This window comes from Ailuropoda melanoleuca, chromosome 17 (assembly GCF_002007445.2).
Source record: "Ailuropoda melanoleuca isolate Jingjing chromosome 17, ASM200744v2, whole genome shotgun sequence".
NCBI lineage: Eukaryota > Metazoa > Chordata > Mammalia > Carnivora > Ursidae > Ailuropoda > Ailuropoda melanoleuca.
Genome location: NC_048234.1, coordinates 10,700,611 through 10,718,472, shown reverse-complemented (window position 1 = coordinate 10,718,472; position 17,862 = coordinate 10,700,611). Strand labels below are relative to the sequence as shown.

The following is a 17,862-nucleotide window of genomic DNA, read 5'->3' as shown; positions in this document are numbered from 1 at the left end:
TAAACTGCCTGGGTTTCCTGCAGTGTACCTAGGGACATACAGGTATGTGTATATGCATGTGGGTAACTAATACCGTAGGTGTGATGTTAAGTACCTTGGCAAAGGACAGCGGCTTGTAGAGCAATTAGAATCACTTTAAGGTTTGTAAAATGCAGATTCCTGGGCCCCACCCCCAGTTTTTAATATAATAAAAACTGAATAGCCTCCCATGATGGAGAATTTGCATTTCTATCAAGTTCCCAAATGATTGATGCTGAAGCTGCTGGTCCAGGCATCACACTCTGCAAACCACTGATCTAGAGTGAGGAGGGGAGGCCCAGGGCTTGACTGGGCGCTCCATTTATCAGTCAGAAGCGGTGTTGAGCCCAAGGGAGACACAGGAAGGACCCGGAAAGAAAGGACCACCACCAGTTTTTGGATGGAGAGCGGCGGAGGGTGAAGATGCAGAGGCCCCAGGACTACATCTCCCAGGATGCCACGCGCCGGCCCGCGCCCGCCCCCTGGAGGCGGCTCCCGGAGGCGCGGGTAGGATCCCAGGGACCTTTCGCGGAGCATCCGTGAGCGCGGGGAGCCGCGGCGGCTGCGGGCTGCGGCGGCGGCGGCGGCGGCGCGGCTGGAGCTAGCGGGGCCGGTGAGTAGGAGCGGCGCTGGTCGCCGGCTCCTTTGCGCCTCCGCCGCGTCGTTTTCACGGGTCGAGCGGGCGAGCGCTGGGGTCCGTGGGTCCGGGAGCGGGGGCGCAGGACGGTCCGTCTGAGAGGGAAGACGCTCTGCTGCCGTTGTCGCCGCGGTGGCCCTGGTCCCCCTCCGCCCGGAGGGTCCCGCCCCCAGCCCGGGACGGACGTCCTACCCTGCCCTGCCCACCCAGCCCGGGAGCTGCGGGACCGGTGCCGCAGGTGGCAGCGGCAGGGGGCCGCCCCCCTCCCCTCCGGGCCCCGGGGGTTGGCGCAGGAGCCCAGGACGGAGGGCCAGGTGACTCCCGAAGACTGCGGCCCTGAGAGGCGCCCCCAGCCCTCGTGGGGGTGGGACAGGTGCGTGGGCACGCCCGACCAGGGCTCCCCGGGCCCCCGGAGCCTCCCGCACCCTCCTTAGTGCTGTCCTGAGGATGCTGTGTGTGTTGGGGACCGAGTAACCCTTGGCCGTCTTCCGCGACCACAGAGCTCGGCCCCCTTGTTGGCCTGAGGTGACCGGGGAAAGCGCTGGCCACGCGTTTCCCAGTCATGGGGCGGTGCCACCGCGCAGTGTACCTGGGGAGCCCTGGGGGACCGTTGGGATGCTTAGGGGTGGCCAGTGACGCGGAGCCTGCCAGGAGTGCAACAGGAGCAACCTCCTTCCCGAATATCTTTGAAATACAATTAGTTTTACGTCCTTATTTTTTTTTTTAAAGCAAGTTTGACCCCGAATAGATTATTTTTATTTTGCGCGAGCTGCAATTGCCAGCACGCAAGTTTATATAATAAGCAGTATACGGTCTGAAAAAAAAATATTCCTGTGAAGGTGCTCTTCCTTGCCCTCTATCGGAAGAATTATGTTGGACTGGTTGACATGCTTATCCATTAGTAACTGCGGTAGCTGGGGGCAGGAGATAAAGTGTTTTTGCGTAGAGGCACAGCTCAACCCTTCTGGACCGGTTTTGGTTTGAGAAGATTTTTGTTATCCGGTTTCAGACACGATGGTATTTCAACGTTTAAGATGGGAGAGGAGAGAAGGAGCACAAGTTTGTCCAGCCTCATTTCTTACTCTGCAGAAAATAGCTTTGCCTGAGTAACTCTCAAAGCAAGCACCTTTAATTTGGTGGCTAAGACTAAGCTCATCCTTCACACTAAACTCTATCAGTTTTAATAATTTCTCAGTTGATTTGTTTGGCTGTTCTAGGTAAATAATCTCACCATCTGTTAAGAAGTGGCAGATGTCTCTTACGAATGTGTGCACTTTTTATTTCTTATTTTCCATTGACCGTCCTCTGTACAGTGTTGACTATTTTGGGCTTGGTTTTAGGGGAATGCTCCCATGGGATCTTCACTAAATATATCTTTATCATATTAAGTTTTCATTTATGCCTAATTACTAAGAGTTTAAAAAGTTAGGGGTGGATATTGATATTTTTCCTCAAGTGCTTTTGTGTTACATATATTCATAGGACCATGTAGATTTCTTCTTAAAATTGGTATTATAGGTGATGCTGCTGCTAGATTTTCTGTGTCTAAAATCCTGGGATAATTTAAAATGCACTTTTGGGTTGTTTGATAGATTCGTTGAGCTAACATTTAATTAGAGTTTTGGTATTTATATTTATAGGTGAGATTGGTATATCCCCCCCCCCCTTTTTGAGTCTGAGTTCATAATTGGCGTTAGGCTGTCCTCACTGATTCAGTTGGGAAACTTTCCACCATGTTCTATGCTCTGGAGCAGAAGAATTATCTATTTCTTGACGTTTGGCAGAATCCGACCACAGGCTGCCTGGGCTGCTGGTGATAATATTTTTAAGAAGTTGGTATCAGTACTTAACTTTTCTATTTTTTTCCATGATCATTGATTTTTCTCAGGTTTTCTGTTTCTTCAAAGTCAGTCTAATACTTTACATCTTCCCAGAAAATCATTAACGTTATTGAAATTTAATATGTGTCCTCATAATGTTGTTTATAGTTTTCTGTTGTAAGAAAATAGCTCTTCTGCGACTTTGGTATGTTGTCTGTCTTGTTCACACTTTTGTGTACGTGCCTTTTCTCTTTTTTTAATTGGTCAGACTTGATTTATGCTTGCTTATTTTATTATCTTTTCAAAGCACCAGTTGCTGGATTTACTGATTAATCCTATTAATTTCATTTTTCTGTGTCATCCACTTATGTTCTTAATCTTTCTTGCTACTTAATTTGAGTTCATGCCTGCAAGTTCTAGCCTTTTAAATTAGAAGACTTCCATCATTTATGTAATCAATCAGTCCTCCGGAACAAGGCAAGGACATCTAATCTTTTCATGCCAGTCACCTCCCATTTGGTTCTAAGCTCCGTTTTTACTTTAACTCTTTAAATTGGACATTATTGCTGATGTTACTATTATACTGATTTTCCAGCTCAATATTTATTAGACTTATTTACCTGTTTGCCTACTTTCTTCACTCTTCATTCCTTCTTATATCACGATATTCTTCTTTGGATCCTTTTCCTTTTCCCTGAAGTACACTCTTTAGAAATTCCTGCAGTGATGTTGCATTCTCTGTTTTTATAATATCTGAAGATGCCTTTATTTTGCCTGCACGCTTGAATTTTGGCTTCACCAGGTTTCTCTAAGCCATTGATTTCAAAGGTGTTGTTGTTGTTGTTTTTCTAGCAGTTTTTAAAGATGTTTTGTGCCTGGAAGGCTTTGGGATCTCTATTCTGCCACACTGTTGAAAGAAAGATGGAGATTTTTAAAAACCCAGGAATTGGGGCACCTGGGTGGCTCAGTCTTTAAGCGTCTGCCTTCGGCTCAGGGCGTGATCCCAGAGTTCTGGGATCGAGCCCCACATTGGGCTCTTCCACTGGGAGCCTGCTTCTTCTGCTCCCACTCCCCCTGCTTGTGTTCCCTCTCTTGCTGGCTGTCTCTCTCTCTGTCAAATAAATAAATAAATGAAAAATCTTTAAAAAAAATAAAAATAAAAACCCAGGAATTAATTTGTAATCTAATGGTCAGTTTTTGTGACATTTCCCTATACAAAATTATAGATTTATCTTAAATTTATTAATTACAAATTATGTTCTCTGTCTCCTTAGCTTATTTTTTCTCTGTTTGACCTATTGATTCTCAGACTTGCACTAAAGATTTCCACTATGATTCCCAGTGGGTTTCTTTTGTTCTATTTCTATTAGTTTCGTAATAGGTGTGTTTACAGGCCACCCATAAACAGTGTTTCTATATTTACATGTATTTTTGAAGCTATGTTTTTAGACATTTTATATTTTCTTGTACCTTTGGGGAATAAATAGTCATGTATTTTATTTAATTGTTTCTGCTTTTGATTCTGTTTTGTGGGATATTAATATTGGTACATCTGCTTTATTTTTGTGACTACTTACCTGGCTTATCTTTTTATATTCGTTTATTTTCCATTTTCTGTGTTTTAGTTATTGCTCTTGCAATTAGATTATAGCTAGATTTTTGTTTTATTACTTAACGTTTGTGTTTTTTTAAAAATTATGGTAAAATACACATAATATAAGATTTACTATCTTAACATTTTTAAGTGTACAGCTCACTGGTATTAAGTATATTCACATTGCTGTGCAACCAATCTCCAGAACTTTTTCATCTTGCAAAATTGAAGCTCTATACTCGTTAAACAGCGACTACCCATTCCCTCCTCCCCCATCAGCTCCTAGTAACCAGCACTGCACTTTCTGTCTTTATGAATTTTCCTGTCCTAGGAACCTCATATAAGTACCTCATAAAGTACTTGGCTTTTTGTGACTGGCTTATTTCACTTAGCATAATGTCCTCAGTGTTGTAGCATGAGTCAGAATTTTCTTCCTTTTTCAGGTCGAATAATATTCCATTGTGTATATATACCACATTTTGCTTATCATTTCATTTCTCGGTTCCTTCCATATTTTAGCTGTTGTGAATAATACTGCTGTGAATATGGGTGTGCGAATATCTCTTTGAGACCCCACTTTCAACGCTTTTGGGCATATACCCAGAAGTGGAATTGTGAGTCATATGGTAACTCTATATTCAACTTTTCAAGAAACTGCCAAACTATTTTTCATAGCAGCTGCACCATTTTACATACCCAGCCAACAGGGCACAAGGGTTCCAATGTCTCCACATTCTCTCCAACACTTGTTGTTTTCTGGGGTTTTTGACAGCATCTGTCATAATGGGTGTGAAATCTTTGCCTTTCAGGAAGCAGCTTTAACCCGTTTATATTTATTTCCATTACTGAATTTTGGGAGCTGCTTCCTGCCATCTTATTTTATGTTTTCTATTTCTTCTGCTTTCTCCTGCCAGCCACCATCCCTTTCCTACTTTTTACTGGATTGACTGAGTTTTTCTTGTTCTATGTTATTTCTCTCTTAAGACACGGAAATTGCAGATATTACTTCTACTTTGTGGTAGATACCTTTCAATGTGGAGTCTTTTTTTTTTTTTTATGGAGGTACAACATATGTGTGTAAAGATACACACATATGAAATGTATAAAACTCCATGAATTTTGACAGGCTGAACACACGTGTACTCAGCACTCCAAACAAGAAAAGTTTCCAACACTCCAGAATCTGCCCTCATGAGGCCCACCACCTAGGATAACCATTATCTTGATTTCTAACAGAGTAGATTAGTTTTACCTGTTTTCGTACTTTGTATCAATAGAATCATATGGTATGTCCAGCTTCTTCCCATCAACATTGCAGTTATATGGTTTGTCTATATTCCTCAGTGTTGTTGTCCACTCTTGTTGCCGTATATATTCCATTGCGTGTATATCCACAGCGTAGATATCCATTTTACATGATTGACATTTGGGTTGTTTGCAGTTTGGGGGTATCACGAAGAGTGCTGCTAGGAACATTCTAGTTCATGTCTTTTGTTGAATGAATGCATACATTTCTGCCGAGTACATATCTAGGAGGGGAATTGCTTGGTCATCGCACGTACATAGATTTAAGTAAATGCTGACCATTTCCAGCAGTGATTGCACCAACTTATGTACCTGAGAAGCATATGTGGTAGCTGCACATCCGTGCCATCTCTTCGTAACTTCTGTCTTTTCCATTTTAGTCATCCTGGTGGGTATCACATTGTGGTTTTGATTCGTATTTCCCTGATGATAAATAGACTTGAGCTCTTTTGTTACCCTTAAATTTTCACACGTCTAAACAATTTTTTTCTCTTGATGTTTAAAGATAGTCTGTATATATGAACTCTTCATGAGTAAAGCAAGAATGAACCTTAACTTGACTTTAATTCTGTCTTCTATTAAGATCATATGGGATTTGGGCTTTTGTACATTATGCATAAGCAGTTATGTTTTACTGATTATTTTTTTTAAGATTTTTTATTTATTTATTTGACAGAGATAGAGACAGCCAGTGAGAGAGGGAACACAAGCAGGGGGAGTGGGAGAGGAGGAAGCAGGCTCACAGCGGAGGAGCCTGACGTGGGGCTCGATCCCATAACGCCGGGATCACGCCCTGAGCCGAAGGCAGACGCTTAACCGCTATGCCACCCAGGCGCCCCATGATTATTTGCTCATCAGTTATAAATTTTGCCAATTATTTGCTCATCACTGGTTCTTTTATCTCTTGTTTTTCTACTTTTTGGATTCATTATTGCTTAAATGAATCCTTAAGGAATATTTTTCCCCCCTGAGATTTTGTAGATGGTAAACTTTCTGAGCCCTTGCATGTTTAAAATATTTTTTATTTTGCTTTTCTGCATGAGTACGCTTGACTGAGGGTAGGATTCTAGGTTAAAAACCTTTGCATTCTGGGGCACCTGGGTGGCTCAGTTGGGTAAGCATCTGCCTTCAGCTCAGGTCATGATCCCAGGGTCCTGGGATTGAGCCTAGGTCTAGTCAGGCTCCCTGCTCAGCGGAGAGCCTGCTTCTCCTTCTCCGTCTGCCCCACCCCAACCCCCATACTCTCGCTCACATGCACTCTCTCTCTCTCTGCCTCAAATAAATAAATAAATTCTTAAAAAAAACCCTCTGCATTTTGAAGATAATTCTTCATTATCTGCTGGTATCTAGTGTGGTTGATGAGAAGTTTCTGCAGTTTAATTTCTGTTTCTTCATAGTTAACCTGTTTATTCTCTCTGAAGCTTTATCATTTTCTTCTTGTCCTTAGTGTTCAAAAACTTCACTATTTGTCCAGAGGTAGTTCTCTTTTGTTCTTCCTGCTCAGTGCTTGGTGGTTCCTTTTTCCCCCAAAGATTAATGCACTTCTCTGGCACAGGAGTAGTTTCTTTTTTGAGTATTTCCTTGCCTCCATTCCTTTATTTTCTTTTTCTGGAATTATTATTAAGTAGGCATCAGAATTTTGCAATTTGTCTTTCATGTTTCTGGACTTTCTTCTCAGATGATCTGCCTCCTTATCTTTATGGGCTGCATTTTGGGAGATTCCTTGCCTTGGACTTTCCTGTTTACTAATCTAGTGTTTGACTTTCTGCAGTCAACTCTCCGGTCCATCTGTTGAGTGTTTTTCAATGTTGATTATCATATCTCTGTAAAACTTAGCTTTTAGAATTGATAAGATATTCAGCGTTCAAAAATCAGACTGTATTAAAAAGCTATGAGTAGGGGCGCCTGGTTGGTGCAGTCGTTAAGCGTCTGCCTTCAGCTCGGGGCGTGATCCCGGTGTTCTGGGATCGAGCCCCGCATCAGGGTCCTCTGCTGGAAGCCTGCTTCTTCCCCTCCCACTCCCCAACCTGTGTTCCCTCTCTCGCTGGCTATCTCTGTCAAATAAATAAATAAAATCTTTTTAAAAAATTAAAAAAATAAAAAATCAATAAAAAGCTATGAGTGAAAGGTCTCCCACCATCCCTTCCCCCATCTGCCCTCTTCTCCCTCACCCCACAAGCAGGTAGCCACGTTATTAGTTTCTTATATGTCCCTCCAAAGTCTCTTTGTGCAAATGCAGTTAAATAAGAATTCAGTTCTTAATCCCTCCTCTTTTTTTTTTTTGCACAAATAATAACATTATTCCATGTATTGCCCTTCACCCTGCTTTTTTAGTTCATGCTGTAGAGGTCTTCACCTTTCAGCTGCTTGCTTCCTTAGATAGAGTTTCCCCTCAAATCTTCCCAAGGATGTCTAATAATTTCCTCTATGTGCTCTGCTAACTCTCTTTCCTTGGGTATACGTTCTATTGACTTGATGTCCCCATTTTGTGACGTTGAATAAAAACTCAGTCGACTCTTCCTCTGAGGCTCATCTTTGAGTTTGCGGATTCCTGTTTTCCTGCCTGTGTTACTGGCCGTAGGCTGCCCCTGGGGACTGTTGAAGAGTTGCACCGAGCTGCTGAGCAGGGCAGGCGAGGGGGCATTTGTTGTGGGCTGCTCAGTGTCCGTGGGGTAGCGTCCAGCAGTCCGGGCCGTTCTGGCTGCAGCTTCCCAGTTCATCAGGTTGTCTGATTACATCCCTGCCCTTCTTTCTCTCTGTAGCTTCAGAACCCCAAGCCCCTTATCATTTTCCACTGTATGATGGTGTCCTCCCAGCCATGCATGGGGCTGTGGTTTGCTCAGGCAATCTAATTCTGAGTACTCTCTGCCTTTCAGAAATTTCTTAGATGTTCTAGTTACCCAGTGGCACTGTTTCTTTTTCCCCCCCAAGGTCTCTTACTGATTTAATATTGGTAAAAAAGTGTTTTTGCCATTACATAGAATCTTAGGCCACCTGGAAAGCAGAAGGATGTGTTTAGTCCATTATCTTCGTCCAGTCTCCATTATGATCTTTTATTTAGAACTTATCTGTATGTTGGAGGTGTGCAAGAGCTGGTGATTCGCTAGGTCTCACAGGACTCAGCATATCATCATAATCATGGCTGTGATGTATTACATCGAAAGGATACAAAGGATACAAAGCAAAATCAGCCAAGGACAGAGGCACATGGCGCCAAGTCCAGAAGACACTAGCTTCCAAGAGTCCTCTCCCAGTAGAGTCACAGGACATGTTTAATTCCCCCAGGATGTTGTGACAGTGTGTCTGTAATGCTGTCGGCCAGGGAAGCTCACTGGAGACTCAGGGCCTGCGGTTTTTACCGGGGGGGCTGGACCTGTAAGTGCCCTCTGCCTCTAGCACATTCCAAAACTTCAGACTCCCAGCAGGAAAGCAGGTGTTCAGCGTAAACCATGGTGTTTGTACAAACAGTTTAGGCCAGTGCAACTCTCCTCTCAGTTCTGCAGACGTTAGGACCCGCACCCCCACCCCCCAAACCTAAGTTCCCTAATGTCAGCCAAGGGCTAACCTTGTAAGGAGGGCCTCTTTGAGAATTGCAGTCTCAAGCCTGCTATGTCAATTCTTTTCTGCAAAATTTCTCTCCTAGATTCCACAGAAAAAGGTGGATACCATACCTGGAAATGGCTTCTCTCTGCCAGATTATCTCCCTCAGAGAGGGAGCAACATTTTCGAATATTAAAATACAAACGATGGGTAAAGAACTGTTTGGTGACTTTGGAAGAAGCCAGAGTACGGCATGCCAAGCAGCCTTGAAAGGATGTCAGTGGCAGAGCCTGGGGGAGCCGCTCAACTATTTTAAATTATTGTTTTCCCCTATTGGCCTTTGGTCACTTCAAGATGGCAGGCGGCTTATCATCGAACACAGCAATCTGCGGCTTAATACACCCCTCTCCACAGAACCATTCTGATCACCCCAGTCCGTGTCAGCCTCTGTTCCCCAAACTCTGGCCAAGGCTCTGCTCGGGGAGCATTTCGTCACTTCTCTTCCATGCTTGTATTAGATGGTTTCGTTGCTTCACTCTTTGGGGCTGAGTTTAATCTCCCACAAGATCGAGAATTCCCTGAGGACCAAACAGCAACTCCTACTTGGTTATGTTAGCTGTGCCTCTCCAGTAGGGCGAAATGCTTACAGTTGGTGCCTACTAATGCTTGTTGAAGGAACAGGTACAGGAAAGCAGGAAACAGTGTCCTCTTTTTTCCGTCCCCTGCCAGACACGGAGCTGATCTTTTGTTCTGTGTTGAGGTGGTGATGGAAAGCGCCGAGCTGCCATTAGCTGCTTGCATTGTCTGAGTTCTGTCTCTCCAGGCCGCAGATGGTATAATTGTATAATTAAAGGTTTTCATTGGAGAGGTTTTCTGAGGTCACTGAACCTGCGTGGGGGCTTAGATTCCCAAACCATTTTTTTCCTACCTAACCCTACGGAACGTATCTGGTTGTAGACTTGTTTCCTCTCCCTCCCCACGTGTTTGGACGTCAGGTGTGGGGAATAATTAATCATAACCTCATTCTTAGCACTTCATCATCATTGGTCCATGCAAGCCCCTCTGTTGTCTTGTTTACTTCTTCATGCATTTGTTCATTGATTCATTCATTCCTTTCCATCCTGTGTACCCCATGCTTATTCTCCTCCCCCCTCCATAGCAAACTATTCTAATGCATTCCATATACGTGCTTTTGTAGTAAGTGTACTTAAAAATGCGTACTGTTTTGCGTGCATGTGTTTTCATTTGCATAAATGGTGTCGTGTTATAGCTGTCACTCTCTTTCATAGTGTTGTCATTCACCACTATGTTTTGATGTCCTGTCCCTGTTGCTGTGTGATTATCTGGTCTGTCTGTGTATCCACTACATCTTGCCTCTCTCTCATCTGGTGATGGACACACAGACATTGATTCCTACCCCCAGACACTTCAAACAATGTTGAATGGAACTCTTGTACATGTCCCCATATGGTCTATGTAAGAATCTCTTTGGGATTTAGACGTGGGAGCAGGATTTCCTGGTCACGGTCTGTGCCTGTGGTTAATGGAACCAAGTACTACCCGGTTAACCTTCAGCGTGTCTGCACCACTCACCTTTCCCCAGCAGTGCCTGGGATTTTGGTTTGACCTTTTGATGTGTTAATTGACAGCACTTTAACAATCAAGACCTTTCACGTACATATCCATTATCTCTAGCCTCTCTTGAATAAGTAGTATTTCATCATTGGCTAAAGTCATGGAGTGGTAGGTCATTCCTTTAGCTACGACACAAGCTCTCTGACCCGGCGGGCCCCAGTTGTTCTCCTGACGAGAGAGATTTGTTGGGGTTTATGGTTAGCTGCCGTTGTACGTGAAGCAATACCTTGAAAATAAGTAAGCTGGTGCTGACATTCATGAAGATGTTAGATGAGGATGAGTTTGGGGTCAAGTGGACTCAGAGTGGCGAGCACGGCAGTGGTTCCCGTATCTCATGACATCGAATGGGGGTCAGTACGGTAACAGAAAACAGACGGAATGTGCCCACCCTCTTAGAGCAGTAATAATTCGTTCTTTTCAACTCTTTCTGGGTTGTCTCTTATTTTGATGCACAAAAAGGCCATACCTCTGTGGAGTCTGCATATGAGTGGAAGCTCTAAACCAGGGGCTTGAAAACTTTTTCTGTGAAGAGCCGGATAGTAATGATTTTAGGATTTCCAGGGTCATAAGTCTCTCTCATAACTACTCCACTCTGCCCGTATAGCCAAAAGCAGCCATAGGCAGTCCAGCAATGTGCTCCATTCATCTGGCCCACAGACAGTAGTTTGCCAATTTAATTTTTTCTTTCCTCTCTTGTTTCTGAGGTACAAGTTTATGACACTCACTTGATTACCTGCTCTGTGCCAGGGCTAAGATTATAGTGATGGATAAGGTACAAATGGTATAAATCTGTCTTTTAGCATAACGTCTGGGTGGAGAGACAGAGGAGTGAGCAGCCAATTACCCAAGAAGACAAGAGGCCAGGACCAGGTGGGCACAGAATCAGGCACTGGAGTTTAGGACAGGGTGTATCAGGCAAGACTTTCTGGAAGGAGGAGAGATCTAAAATAAAGGGGGAAGAGGAATTAGGTGGGACAGGGGCAAGTGACTTGAGGGTTTAATTCACTATAGCCGGAGGGTAAAGATCAGGGTTTTGTGGTACAAGGAGGAAGGGGGTTGGGATAGAGGTAGCAGGGGTGCCAAGCAGCCAAAACGTGGGTAGCAGGAGTGACAAGAAAGAGATTGAGTTAAAAACCCACAGGCAGAATCATAAATGCTTAAGTAATTGAAGGTTGGTGGTGACAATCCCACTGCTATTAAAATATGTCAGGTAATGTGAAAACATAGAAAGCTCTCCAAATAATTTCACAAAGTTAAAGTAACCCTGATAGAGAACAAGGGAAGCCCACAAAAGTAAACTATAGGCTAAAGATCACGTGTGGTGTATATGCACATATCCTAAGTAAAATGGCAATTGGGGCGTCTGGGTGGGTCAGTCAGTTAAGCGTCCGACTCTTGGTCTCAGCTCAGGTCTTGATTGCAGGGTGGTAAGTTCACGCTCCGTGTTGGGCTCCGTGCTGGGGTGGAGCCTAGTTTAAAAAAAATGGCAAAATGGGGGTGCCTGGGTGGCTCAGTCGTTAAGCGTCTGCCTTCGGCTCAGGGCGTGATCCCAGCTTTCTGGGATCGAGCCCCGCGTCAGGCTCCTCTGCTCAGCGGGAGGCCTGCTTCTTCCTCTCCCACTCCCCCTGCTTGTGTTCCCTCTCTCGCTGCCTCTCTCTCTGTCAAACAAATAAATAAAATCTTTTAAAAAAATGGCAAAATGAATTCAGCAGAATTAAAAAGAGTAATACATTTTGGCCAACTACTTGTGTTTTTTGTTGTTGTTGTTGTTGTTTTTAAAGTAAGCTCCACATCCAGTACAGAACCCAACACAGGGCTCAAACTCACGACCACGAGATCAACACCTGAGCCAAGAGCATGACTCAGACGCTCAACTGACTGAGGCACCCAGGTGTCTCTTGGCCAAATTGTTTTTATTACAAGAATTCAAGAATGGTTTGATATAAGGACATATGTCAATTTAATACATTCTGTAAATAGTAAAAGAGAAAGCTATATAATCACATTGAGAGGTCCTGAAAAAGTGCTTAATAGAATTTGACTTTGAATCTTGCCATTCCTTGAAAAGTTTTTAAGCCCCCTGCCTCCAACGCGTGCAGTCTTCCTTGCCCGGCTGACTTTCTCACCTTCTTGTTTCTCTGGCTAATCCTTGCTCATTAGTTGTATAACTTTTCCTTCATCATGCTTTTTTGTGAATCCTCTCTTGTGTACCCTGTGTGGAATAAGTTATCCTCGTCTCTCTAGTGCAGTAATGCTCCGTCCGTATCTCTGTCCTTGCGTTTTGATGGTCATTCTGTTTCTCTTTGTACCTAGTTGATTTCCTTCTGTGGGAGCCAGGCAGCCGTTTTAGGCACTGAAGATGCAGAGACAGAAAAAACATTGCCCAGTTGTCCGCCTCTTCACCGTCAGACTCAGTCCCCACCCTTCTCCTGTTCTCTATGTTAGAAGGAGCTGATTCTGCCAACTTCACTTTGCAGGCTCCTTTGTCAAATGCCACTGGCTAAGGGTGGCTAGGAAAAGGCACCAGTGGGAGATTGGAAGGTGAGAGGAAGGGAAAAGCCAGGGGATTTCTCTCCCCGTTTTCTTTGAACAGTGTCTCTGGGGTGGTTCCAGCTGCAACTGAGTGACACTGGCCTCTGGTGATAACACCTTCTTCCTTTCCCCTCTAGCCTTAAGTGTGCTGGAGATGTCCTACTCTGGGGTGGCTCACCGTCCCTCCATCCCATTTGGCTGCTCAGCCCTCCCCTAGACCTTGTAACTGCTTCCCAAACTAAATTCCCGCTATTGAACTACCTCTTTTGAATTCTGTTTTCTTGATGGGACCCTGCCCGGTGTAGACAAGAACTCTACGTCTATGTGCCCACAGTCTTACAGGACAAATGGGCATTAAAACAACTGTAATTTTTTTCTCTTCAATGTTCCTTCCTTCCTCCTTCCGGAAGTAGACGTTGCTTTGGGTGCAGGGATTGGCCATGATCCTAATTGAAACAGTCATAGAACTTCATCCATACTCCCTGTTCACAGAAATTTTTCCAGGGGTGACCATGTCATCCATACCAGGCTAATCACTTTTCTTTAGATAGTTCAAAATGGAGCCAGTGGAGCAAGAGGGCCCCTTCATTCTTGGGAGTTATAAGGATGCATGAACTCCCGAGAGCTGGGTCTTTGTTTTGTTTAATGTATGTCTCCAGTGCATAGTAAGTGCCCAATAAAGACAATTTCATAAAATCTAAGATGCTAGCAATTTTAAAACAATTATTCTGTGTCCCACTAAAAAAGGAAAAAATACTGTCAATTAAACTATGATACAATGCTTTTTATTAGGTACATTTTTTAAATTTTAGACTCACTGAAAGATCTTTTAGAGTTATTTAGACGTCAATGTATGTCATATTCCATTCTTGTATATGTGCACAAAGGAATATATAAGGATGATAAATTGGCTAAGGTATTTCTAAAACTTCCTCACATTCAGTGTCTCCCTCTCTCTTTTTTAAAGATTTATTTATTTGAGAGAGAGAGAGAGCACACAAGAGCATGGGGAGGGGCAGAGGGAGAGAGAGAGAAACTTTAGCAGACTCTGTGTTAATCATGGAGCCCAACTCAGGGCTCGATCCCACGACCCTGAGCTCACGACCTGAGCTGAAACCAAGAGTTGGATGCTTAACCAACTGAGCCTCCCAGGTGCCCCAAGAGTGTCTCTTTCGAATCACTTTTTCACGCAAGTCATTTATGTCTGTGGATTTTTTCACAGATAGCATCCCCTCTGCCATCAAGAACACTGGTCATGTGTTGGTTGTAAAAGCATTCCTCCGTTTTCTCCAGGATTTCCTTCTGAGCTTGTGACATCTGTTCTGCAGATTTGATGCTGACACTTCCCTTGATCTTGACTGAAGGTATCGACCAGAAGGTGTCGATTAAACAATCAGGACTCACCTCCCTTCTTTGAACACCCTTGCTTAGTTTGTAGGCTGAAATATCGTAAGATTGCAGTTATCTGTGAGGCCACCTAGGATGAAAGTGAAGTCACCATGCTTTTTGGTGAGTTTCTTCTTCTTCTTTAAAGATTTAATTTATTAATTGATTAATTAATTTATTTGAGAGAGAGAGGGAGAGAGAGAACACAAGTGGGGGACAGAGGCAGAGGGAAAGGGAACTCAATGCAGGGCTTGATCCCAGGACCCTGAGATCACGACCTGAGCTGAAGGCAGACACTTAACTGACTGAGTCACCCAGGTGCCCCTTGGCAAGCTTATTCTTTAAGTGCCCAATTTTGCATACATCCCGGCATTGGCATTGGCAGCCAATGGCAACTGTAAGAGGTATGCTGACTTCAGCAATATTAAAATGTGTGTCCTGGAATTGATGAACAGTGGTATTTGGGAAGTTAATTAACTACATGAATCTCATGCTGCCCGAACCTATAACTCCCACTGCAAGAGTGAAGGTAACACACAGAAAGGCATAGAGAGTGGGTGTTTCCAGATCCATTTGTTCCACAGACCACATCCACCTCTGCGCTTCCCATGGTTTATTTATGGAAGCTGATGATTCCTCCCCTCTCTTTTTGTAAAGCTAGTTCAGAGTGGTTTAATGTCACTGGCAGCCTAGAGACTCATGACTAATATAGAAGCTTATAAAATGGCTATAAACAATGTAGCATGTGCAGAAATCAGAAGCACGTACAAAGCTCAGAAGTAGCACCAAGGAGAGAGGATAGCTATCAGAGGGTCCCTTACCTGCGGAGGTGTTTAAGCTTCAGCGTCCTCGACTTTCCCAGGTGAGGCGAGACCCCCTTCTTAGACGGCTCTGAAGAACCTTATACACGTGCTCACTTCGAATCACTTGTTCCCACTCTGCCTTTCCCACCACTCTCTGTTTCCTAAGACGGGAATCACAGACCCGATAAATAATTGTTGAACAAATGAATGAATGAGTTTTGAGGAATGAGGACGAATTGTTCATATACGAGGGTGGGAATGGTGCCCTAGGAAGAGAAACCAGAAAGTGCAGGGGGAAACAGATATGGAAAAGCAAGATATATTCTGGAGACTACATGTAGTTGGAAATGCTGGGAGGGGACGCTCAGAGCTGGGATGGTAAGAGATGAGGCTGGAGGGACAGGTGAGGACTAGAGGATGGGCTAATGCATCATGTGAAGATGCTGGGACTTTATTCCTTAGGCAGTGGGAACCATTGAGGTATTAACATTTTTTTATTGTGGTAAAATAGACATAACATTTACCACCTTAACTATTTTCAGCGTATGTAGTTCAGGGGCATTAAATACATCCACACTGTTGTGCAACCATCTCCACCATCCATCTCCAAAACTTTTCCATCTTCCTACACTGAAACTCTGTCCCCATTAAACACTAACCTCCCATTCCCTCTCCCAGCCCCTCTCAGCCGCCTTTCTACTTACCGTCTCTATGAATTTGATCATTCCAGATCCCTCATATGAACCACTGAAGTATTTTTAATATAGCGTGTGAATGGATTTGCATTTTAGAATGTTCATGCTGGCTTTTTTTTTTTTTTTTTTTTGGTGGATAGATGAGAGGTGGAAGAGGCTGAGTGTCGGAAAGCCAGTTAGAAACCAAGGCGCTGGCAGTGGGGACGACAAGAAAAGAAAGGATGTGCCGCTCAGGGTAGAGAATCCTCAAGGTCCTGGGTGTGGGGGTGAAAGAGAGAGGAGCTGGATTTGACACATTTTTCTCTGGCGTGGGTGATACCAAACGATCGGGAATCTCAGAGGAACTCCAGGTTTGAATGGGTAGCTGAACTGTGGGTACCCTGCGCATATTCCCTTCTCCGCACCGCTTCTGTGAACCCTGGCCTGCCTTTCCATTGTTAGCCACCTGTATTTCTTTGCCTGAGAGTTTTCTGGTGCCCGCTTTGCAACCCAGAACAGCAGAGTAAAAGTGCCAGGGAATCAACACCCTTCCAACTCCCCAGAAGCCCTCAACCGGGGATAATGGTGTATGACTACACCAGCTCCTTGCCTCCCGTGGGATAGTGCTGCTGTATCTTAAATGCTGGCTCCCAGAGTTCCCCAGTGGGATTAAGCTTTAGGTACCCGCAATGGTAACTTGCTCGATGAAGCACACTTTCATTCCATCCTTCTTACTCCTCTGCTCGCGTCTTCTTGGGTCACCTCCCAAATACAGTTTGCTCTCAAATCTTTACCTTAAGGAGGTAGATTTGAGGGAACCCAAACTGCGACAGAGCCTGGAGAAAATGATCCATTTTAAGTGTGGCATCTACATGTGTCTTTTATGTGTCTCTGGTTTAAGGTAGATATGGATTTGGGAAGACAAGTCTGTTCTTGGAAGTTAAAACTATGAGAGTGGGTGAGATTGCCTGGGAAGAGGTAGGATGGAGAGGAGAACAGAGGCTAGACTCTTGGGGAACTCCAGCCTTTAAAAGTAAGAACAAGAAGAGGATTCTGAGGGACTGGACTGCATCAGCTGGAATAGACAGGAACCAGGAGAAAGGAGAGAAAGGTGCTCAAGTGGAGGGGAGGGCAGGGAAGATAGGAACAGGGTTGGCCTTGAACCAGAGGCTGTCTATTATTTCCCTCGGAGTAGAGGACAAGGAACAGGGATGGTGAACAAAGGTTATTTTGTTTTGTTTCCCCTTGGTGGAGGATGCATAGTTAGCCACTGTCAGGATTGACTATAGACTCGATTTGTGGCATGGGTGGTTTCTCGTTGGTAAGCTTCCCAAATTCAGTTTTCTGGCTTCTTCATGCTTTCAAAGGAGAAGCGACATTCCCTGCCTGGAGACCAACAGCCACAATGTTCTGTGTGTCCTTGGGGAGGCCAAACCCAGGCTTCTATCAGAGCCTAGGTGGACTGTTGCCCATTCTCTCCAGTTCCCAGCCTGTGGTAAGCAAAGTCTTCTTCATGGTACTTGTGTTTCTTCTTAATATGAATGGAATCATGCAATATGGGTCTTTTGTGACTCACTTCTTTCACTTGCCATAATGTTTTCAGGGTTTATATTGTAGCGTGTAACAATATGTCATTCCTTCTTATGGCCAAAAAGTATTCTAGTGTATAGATATACCATTTGTTCACCCACTCATCATTTGACGTGCATTTGGGTTGTTACCTCCTTTGCTATTATAAATGATGCTGCTGTAAATACAATTCACAAGGTCTTATGGTTTCGTACGTTTTCATTTTGAGGGGTATATACATTCCTAGGAGTGGAATCGCTGGGTCATGTGGTAACTCCATGTTTAATTATTTGAGGAGCTGCCAGATTGTTTTATGAAGTGGCTGCACCATTTTACAGTCTCTGCAGCA

At 44.1% G+C, this 17,862-nt stretch overlaps 1 protein-coding gene across 1 annotated transcript in view; it reads left to right on the top strand.

Annotated features, from left to right (window-relative positions):
- Window positions 1–541: 541 nt before the first annotated feature.
- SPECC1 (sperm antigen with calponin homology and coiled-coil domains 1) overlaps window positions 542–17,862 on the top strand; it is a 271,543-nt gene continuing 254,222 nt past the window's right edge. The window contains exon 1 of the mRNA XM_034647245.1: window positions 542–631. The gene's annotated coding sequence lies outside the window, so the exon portion shown is untranslated. The remainder of the gene's footprint in view (window positions 632–17,862) is intronic.